At 36.0% G+C, this 9,755-nt stretch overlaps 1 non-coding gene across 1 annotated transcript; it reads right to left on the bottom strand.

The window, feature by feature from the left end:
• Positions 1-9,370: 9,370 nt before the first annotated feature.
• On the bottom strand, positions 9,371-9,489 carry LOC114127913 (5S ribosomal RNA). The gene has a single exon (XR_003592719.1). It is a non-coding gene; the product is annotated as a 5S ribosomal RNA (ribosomal RNA).
• Positions 9,490-9,755: the final 266 nt, after the last annotated feature.

Consider the following 9,755-nt stretch of genomic DNA (forward strand, 5'->3'; position numbering starts at 1 on the left):
TAGGAAAGTAAGAAACCTGCATATAGCATAAATTATTATACGAACATATTATAGTATAAATTATTCTCAGAAACAGTGAAGCCGTCGAAATGATACAAAAATGATACTCATAAAAGCGATCGGTGTTTTCGTCTCGAAATTTATAGGTAGTATAAAGATGCTATATGCATCATACACGTACGCGTTTATTTATACTCTCCAGTTGTACAATAAGTAGAAGCGTAGGACACTGTAGGTATACCCGTATACTGTCATAAAAGTAAAAAAAAAAAAAAATAAACGAAAACAAAACCGAATAAATAGAACAATGTTTGAAAATGCTGCGACAGTCAGTGAACAATAACTGTACATTTTTATCGGAAGTTTATTATAATACCTATATGGCTATATATTATTATTATACCCACTTTTTTAAATTTAAATTTATTGATATCGAATTTGATTTATATAATTTTTAAATATTCACTAGAAAATTGTTATTTCTAAATCGTATAACATATTGCTTATTTATACCAAAGTCAATGTGATTATCAGACGATTCAAGTGAACAAAATGTTCTATAGTGGCGTACCGTGTACGCGCAGCCACCTGAAATTATATTTGTCTTTAATATTTTTGTCCTGAAATTTAATGCGCAGTTAACGTGGGAATGTACATATGCGACTAAAATCGAAATGTATGCACCAGTAACTTCAGACGGTGAAAATAGCGAGTCGTGTTCAATAAAATAAATACGTATCATACGGTGTTCGCTTCGAATATCTTTTGAAATATAATATGTAATAATTAATAATATATTATGTAATGCAATTATTGTCTCAACAGCGAAAATATAGTTTATCGTTATGTAATAGGTACTTACTACATATATAACAGTGATATAGAGAGTATTGGATGGTGAGTCAAGAGAAATGGCTTAGAGGGTAATCCCGAGAGTTCACTACCCTCATGTAACAATAATATAAAAATACGACCATCTACTCCGGAGCTAATAAGCCAAAAACCCTACAACGATCGACCATAGGGAAGTGTAAATGTTGTTTTTACAGAATGTGAACACAAAGTATTTTATTGGTACATATATGTTGTATAATTGTCGGCCGGGGAAAAACGAGCCAAAAGATACACCATCATACTATTACCAAACCAGTGGTGATGACTCCAACCATTTCAGTCCGAGGGACCGAAATTTTTAGGGAGTCACCACCACCCTAATAAATACGTTTTATAGAATTATATAGGCTATATATTATATGCTATTGCAGGGCGCGGACTAAGAGAAATCGGAGTGTTTTTCACCTTATATATACGCATACAACAGGACTATATTGCTCGTACGGTTTTAATAATATATAGTATATAAGAATCGTTGTTTCGATATAAAATCGGAAATTATACACTACGCCCGCTTATGATTTTCCACCAAACATGCCGGATATTTTAAAACCTCGTTTAGTAAACACGGGTTTACATGCCGTAAAAAAAAAGGATTTTTTGCAGTATTTTCGGACCCCATTTATATAGGTAATCGTTTGCGGAATCCGCATAGGCCAACAACGCGGTCTGGTATCCGGCCATAATCCGATGCTGTTTGGAATTCCACTGCAGGTAGGTACATACGTGCTTAAAAAAGCGCAATGCAATTATATTGTCGTATAAGCATACTCACACGCGACGTTCGAGGGCGAATATCTGTGGGCGTATATGTACATTCTCCATAGATCACTATTCAGCTATTTAATACAAACATATGTATATACAGCGTACACGTGTAGAGGTATTTTATATATATTTATGTAAGCAAAATTATAAGTGGTCGAAGTACACAATGCTATAAGTGTGTGCATGTATATATATCATATACTATTATATGCCTACACGGGTAAGAACACGGCGACTATTGTGTGCGATTCGAGCGCATTCCGAGCGTTTCAAAAACCACGACGTTGTCATAGGTTATAAAATAATATATGGAAATGCAATTTTTGGATAACGATCTCAATAGGTATGTTTTTTTTTTTTTTTTTTGTTTCGTTTCGAACGAACTACAGTGCAGACGACGGTAATGTACGCGTCACGACTGCTGCACGGCGAGAATGACAATCAAATAACTAGATATTATTATGATATCGTATAGGTAGGTTCCTATATAATATAATATACCTGTCTATTTATAATTTTATTATTATTGTTACATAATATTATATGCGAGTATTATGCCTATATGTATATTATGTATATTATGTAAATAACACGCCGCGGCGTAAACCGTGAGCCGCGGGATGTCGGGGAAATGTATACTATATGCGTGTGTACGTGTGTATACCTAAAGATAACCTCTTCTTGGCGATAATTCTGACGGGGTCAAAAACCTCGTTAGGGAGCGTAAAAAAATGTAAAACATCACATCTGGTTTTTTCTCTTCTTTCTTTCGGCGCTATTAACGGCGGCGGCGGTCGTATATATACACGATATCGTACGTGTACGACTTATATAACACGCGCGCACACACACTCTCATATTATATATATATTTACGCATATTGTGTACATCGAAACGTTTAATAATATATAATCCATGCACTATGTAACGCGCGTAGAGAGGTTCGGCTATTTCGTGGTGCGCGTAGGCACATAGTACAACAATATATATATAGGTATATGATATAATATTAAGCACGGGGAGATAGATAATAAGATGAAATAGAAAACCGCTTTTCGTCCGACCACGCAACCGCGCCAACTGCTATACAGTCCGGTCTTTCGACGACCTTATGATGCGATTGATGTTTTATGATGATGGTCGTGACTAGTGTTTACTACAACAACACTATATAATAATATATTAGTTGTTAAATTAGAAAACGAAACCTATTTAAGGATGTATACGCATTAAAATCGTCGGCGTAAAAGGGTTATATTACCCTAATCGCGGAAATCATGTTAAATAGAATATAGAATACGCCGAGTATAATACAACATAGGTAGTAGTTAAACCGGCCGTTCGGGGTTGCCCGTGACAAATTAAATAATGCCAGTGGGTTAATTGTATAGGTGTCTTACACTCCGTTTAACGCCGCGGTGAACTACGCACAATATTAATAAGCGGCCATTTGAGTTGTTTTGATCAAACACGTGCATAAAATAGTGAATACAGGTCTAAAATAACATCCAATAATGTCGTAGTAATGTGTTTAATAAATTATCTGTAACCAATAAATAGAAAAAATTACAATTTTTCGCGAGTAAACTATAAAAGTAAGTATAATAAAACAGCATAATATAGACAATACACGCGTCTCATTGACGGAAATCGTATAAAAATCGATCAGAAACTGAGGATACTACGCACAAGATTCGTCCTTTTAAGGAATTTGATTTCATATCGTAAATGTACTTTGTTTTAAGCTCCGTTGAACGTATATAACGTTAACTATACACGTATTATTTTTAAAACGTTCGTTTGGCTTTTGGTTTTGATGCGATTCAAAACACACACACACACACATATATATATATATAGGTCTAGAATTATATCTAATCATATTATTATTATCGTGTGCCATAACAAAAAGCATTTTTTTATTTCCGTTTGCCGAAACAAAATCTCCGATAGTCAGCCGACCTTTATAAAACGCGAATCTCACGTTTAAAACGCTTTCTCGAATATATACATCGCACATCTAGGGCATCGGCGGATGAACCGATATTGCAAATGTCAAGTTCACACACGTTTTGTCGTTTGTGTAGAAATCGGTGAATGAACAGTGTTTTGGATTTTACTGCGAGTCGATTATATATATATATATTATATATGCATATACTTAGTTATTGTAATACGCTTGATAGTATGTATACCTATGTAACACAATAAGATCGTATACAGTGCGCGGCGCGCGTATAATAAAGATCGTATATTATTGTTATTGTGTGTGTGTGTGAAATAACGCGGCTCGGCGCGATGACGACGTGAAAAGTGAAAACGAAATCCACCCCGCTGTTTGTTTACGGGCGGCGCATGCGCGTCGGGCGCGACCCCAAGAAGGTCGTGACCTCTCTCTTTCGCTCCGCGCCCGCCGTGTTCCGCCCGCGACAGTCCTGGCCGTCGCTCTGCCCTCGCTCGCGCGCCTACTCACCATATTATCCGCGAGATCATCGCGGCAGAAACAGCGGCAGCACACGCACGCACGCACGCACAGCCGGGCAACGTAAACACGCGTACAGATATATACGTGCGTGGGCGTTCGCGCCCTCCTCGCCGCGAAGGGTCCTGCACACGGCGCTTTTAGTGCGCTCGCGGGGAGGGCTGCTGACCCTCGCGCACCGGCCTCAGAGCCACGCAGGGCGGGCGGCGACGACCGCGACACGTGTGCGACGCGGTGCACGTGTATCGCGCATTGGCGTAAAGTGTACATACGCGTACGTAATATACGCACACGTATATACCATATTATTTACTCGTGTGTCGTTGTCGTTATCGGGCGCGCCCGCGCCAGAGAAGTGCACGCCAGAAGAACGACGGCGAACGCGTATATTTTCGAGGTTCGTCGAACCCTGAGCGCCGCGGCCTACCACCCAATCCCAAGGACGGTTTTGTAAACCCACCGCGCGCGCCGAACGACAGACCGGCCGGTGACCGATAGGCAGGATAGGTATTATATATAAACCCATGCCGAGTTTCGCCTTGACTACACGGCGTACACCGACCAAGTCGTCGCTATTTTTAATTACACAATATTAATATAATGTACGCATTGTCGCGACAATAACAATAATAATATGCTTTATTGTAACCGTCGTTTTAGTACTATAATCATCAACGCAAAAAGAGTCGTACGGGAGGTGCAGGTGGGTATAACGCGCGCGCGACGACCGGACGTCCCGCAGCACGAGTGCGTGCGTTATTACTGTAATAACTTTTATAATATAATGATGTACAAAAATATTTCAATCAGACAGTACATAGACCATATTATTATTATTATTATATTACACGTATCGCGCGTGTTGCGATTGCCGCGCTCGTCTCTACAATAATAATAATATATAATGTTGCAGCAGTGTACAACAACAACAAAAATAACGATATTATATAGATAGGTAGGTATATATACCATTATAATATTATGGTATAGTGTGCAGGCTATGTAGTGAGCCCGGCAAGAGGTCGCCCGCGGAAGTTCAACAAACTCGGGCGGCGGATGCACGGCGCACCGAGAGCCGACGACGCCAGCTGCAGCGGCTGTGCGTATTATTCCATTATGTGCGTACGTGTGCGTGTGCGTGTGCTTGTGCGTGTGTGTGTGCGTGTGCGAAGGCGCGCTATAGGCTCTATAATAATATTATAGTGGGGCGCGATGTCGCCGAACCGCCGCCGCCGCAATATCGTAAGCGTTCATACTATTATTATTTCAAGAGGAAACCGTCCCCGCTTTGCCGGAAAAACAGTTCCCGGGGCCGCCTTCCTGCGCCTCACGCCCGAAAACGTTCTCTCGACCGGCCCGCCGCCGCCGTCGCTCGTATAATAATAATCATATTGTATACTGCTCGCCGTATAACCGAGTATGGCATACCTCGTATCATATTATTATAATATGCATGTTATATATATTATATATATATACACGCGGTGTGTGGAACACGAGACGATCGAGCACGCTGCACTATAAATATATATCATGTGGTTGGGGTGTTGGTATTATTATAAGGACACTCTAGAAAAAAAAAAAATACGTGTATTGTTAAGATTTTTAGACGTTCTTAATCCCGCCGAATGCCGCGGATTCGTAGAAACTCTTGACGGTGTTCTGCAGCGCACATCGCCGCGAAAGTTGCGGGTTCACTCCACTCGGTTTTTTTTTTTTTTTTTTTTTGTTCGCCCTCTACGTATAAAAGAACACGAGTCCGCGTCTCTCAAATTATTTACTTATACTGCGTACGCCCACTTATCTCAAATAAAATATCGCCAGCACGTTTCTTTGTTCTCGCGTGTTCGCTTCTTCGGTGCTCGTCGCCGCGTTTATTGTCCACGTAGTCGTACGGACACTGCCCATTATATTATACTCTGTACGTTCTTGTATATAGGTAGTATAAATCGCTATATACATCAATAATTCATCAAAATGTATTAGTGAATAGCGAGTGTAATATGGCTTCTAATTAGGCATCATAAACGATTTTTTGTTGTAGAAATATTTTAGGTCTATTAATATATATTATTTACTGCAACACATGATTTAACATTTAATATCTAGTATAAATACAATACATAATATATTATGTATACACAAACAAAAGATAAATAAGTCATAAGGTTAGTAATACATTAACCATTTTATTATGTTGTAATATATTATCATAAATCCATAATAATGTTCGATATTACAGAGAATAATACTTTTATAAAAACATCCAAATCGGTAGGTAAAAAAATCTAGATACCTATACACGATACCATACGCGCGCATGCGTAATCGTATTGAGGGTGTCCAGAAATCGAAAATGTATAATATTATATGCATATTATGTTTATTTTGTACATATATATATATCATTATACTGAGAGTATATAGGTATCGCCAGTGGCGTAACAATATGGGGTGGCATAAGATGGTCAAAAAGCCACACGTGTACGAGACATTTTACATTTGAAATATTGTGTTTCATTTTAGTGTTGTGATTATATTTTTGTTGTATTTTAAATATTAATGTAATTATAATAATTCGAGTTAATGGTTTTCACTATTCTAGTCAATTTATTATTATAATTTATTTATTTACTAGTAGATAAAATGTCGAAATTAAGCAAAGAGACTTAGCGGCTTGATATTATACTTTTAGTTGAACATGAAATAGCTCAAAATATGGATTTTAAGGAAATTATTGATGTATCCGTGGAAACAAACGCTAGAAAAAAGCAATCTTAAAAATATTTCATGATATAACATGATAATATTATGTAATGAGTTCTTACTATAGTGACTAATGATAGGTACTATAACTACTTATGACACATCTTATAAAATATATAGTTAATGTTTAATATTTTATTTTTGTAGTTGTTTTTTTTTTTAATTTAATGAATATTTCGATATTATTCATAAAAAATAAGAGCTTACACGGGTTTTTTAAATTCTAGTTACAGTGCCAGTGAATTGGATATCGCCTTTTCGATTTTAACACCCAACAAATGGTTTAGATACAGTCGGTCTAGCCTATTGGATACAGGTGGACCGCGCACACTTTTTACATAATACAGTCGTCGCAACACAAAATACATTACTTACGTCGTCGTCTCGCATCGCACGGCCAAGCCGTACTCTGTTTTCAGTCGATACAGACGTTATCTGGCCGGCGCCGGCGGCGGCGTGGTGGACGTACTCTTGCACTTTACTTAAGGGGGAAACAAACGAAAATCGCGGCGGCTTTTATTTCACGAGGAGAATACGTTCGCTGCAGCGACAGCTGCATCGCCGCCACAGTGTCACACGCACACGCTGACACCAATTATTATATTATTGTATACATATGCAGGATATATATATGATATTTTGTAAGCCGCACTAGTAATCTCTGTGCACACAACACGCCGCAAAAGGACGCGATCTTGACGTTGTGGCCGTATATTATTCGATTCGATTTGATTTTTTCGTTTCCCCCTCGGATTTGTGAACTCAACTCTGATGCCAGCGATCGGGTGTATACGGGGTGCTTTCCAAATACGTCGTATTTCCTGCAGCGGTAATGTCACAACGACAACAACAGTATTATTGTACGCGCAGTACAGCTATATTGACTCGTGACTATACCTATGTACATTATAATTGTATTGTGCGACCACGCAATATGATATTATAATTTATAATGTTCCTTGTGACGTCGGAAGGGGTTTGGATAGTCGAAAAACGACTAAAAACGATTGTCTACGAGAGAAAATAATTTTATACCCGTTTTATTGTTTTAAGACTTTAAGTATTTGCAGTTTGTGGCTCGAAACGGATTATTGTCAATAGCAAAAAGATGCGTCCTTATCGGTTTCGTCATCGTTTTTGCACTTTATTTAACTCTTTTCTAAGATCAGTTGCGCAAAGTAAAAACAAAACGTGACGATAATTATTGAACCATTTACACTCCAAACATTTAAAGCCCGTTAACTAATAATTAATATTATCTTACATTTCATTGTTATAATATCGTTTTACCTCTTATAACTGTATATATTACTTCCTCTTAATAGAACTGTTCGACCAGTTTTCAAATCAAGTGTCACAATATGTATGTCATTGTATTTAACCGAGTTATATATATATATATATATATATATATATCAATTATCGACTTCCGGGATTTGTTCATAATATAAAAGCCACACATAGTATTATTATTATTTCTATATAGTAGCGTTGATTTAAAACTAAAAACAAAGACTTTTAGACTTTAGTACGTTAAGTTTCGACAATAAGACAATATTATGATCATTTTTGTTACATAATCGTTGTTGATACTACGGTTGTGAATTTGTGATCAATAATAATTGTATTAATATATAATAAAATAATCTTCAGGAAATTTAAGAAAGTGTTATATTCATCAGCTGCTTGAAAGACACTGTTTCATAATAATTTTATTAGTTGAACAAAATATGGTCTTATTAAATAAGCTCTTAAAAAATAAGTTTTAAATTTACCGAGTAAAATGATTAAAAACAGTTGAGATAAAAAAACAAGGTAAGTTGCTTAGTTTTAAAGTAGCTGGTGTCGAATACTCGAATATCACTCGTCATTAAGTAGGTCAACGTAATAGGGATGTGTTAAATTTAATTTGTAAACTCATAAACATTTTCAAATTATTTTAAGGTTAAAAATGTATAAGATTTTCAATTTTAATAATAAGGCTTAATAATTAAATCAGTACAAGATTCCCATTAAGAAAATTAAAAATATAAAAATAATATACATAATTTCTTAATAAACATTTGAAGTTAAAATTATTGTAGCAAAATTTGATAGTTAAAAACGAAATAATATATGCCAATCTAAATTATTTTATTGTGATTCAAAATTATACCTATACTAAAGTTTTACGTATATTACTTTTTTTTCTATTAATGTCATTTTAAAATGTATGCAGATTTATTTTAAGCTATTGACTAGGCACTATATTACTAGCCACGAATTTATTCATACCGTTCTACGGTAAGTCTTATAGACTTTACAATTAATAAAAATATTTGTTATAAATATATACTATTTACATTATAATAATTAAATATTAATAATATAATGAATGCATTGTTTCCGGAAAAATTTGGAAAAAGTACAAAAAATATAGGTATGTATAGGTATGTAATAATAAATAAATAAATAAAAAAGAGCCAACGGCACGTAGTGTTCCCAAGCGGTCACCCATCCAAGTACTAACTACGCCCGACGTTGCTTAACTTCAGTGATCGGACGAGAACTGGTGTATTCAACGTGGTATGGTCGTTGGCATTTAGTACTAAATTTATAGTAAAATTTAAATACTTTTTTAGATTTTTAAGTAAAACGATGAAAGTATAAAATGTATAAAATGTATATATATTTACTAATATGTTTTAAATTGTTTTTTTTTTTATACATGTTGTACAGAAGATAAATTGTAATTTTCAATTTCGAGGGTAGACTTTGGTACAAAATTGGATCTAATTTCTAGTTTCTTTTAGTCAACAGTAAAAATTCTTGGTGCCTAACTTTCAAAAAAAAAAGAGGTAAACTA

This window comes from Aphis gossypii, chromosome X, assembly GCF_020184175.1.
Source record: "Aphis gossypii isolate Hap1 chromosome X, ASM2018417v2, whole genome shotgun sequence".
In the NCBI taxonomy this organism is placed as follows: Eukaryota; Metazoa; Arthropoda; class Insecta; order Hemiptera; family Aphididae; genus Aphis; species Aphis gossypii.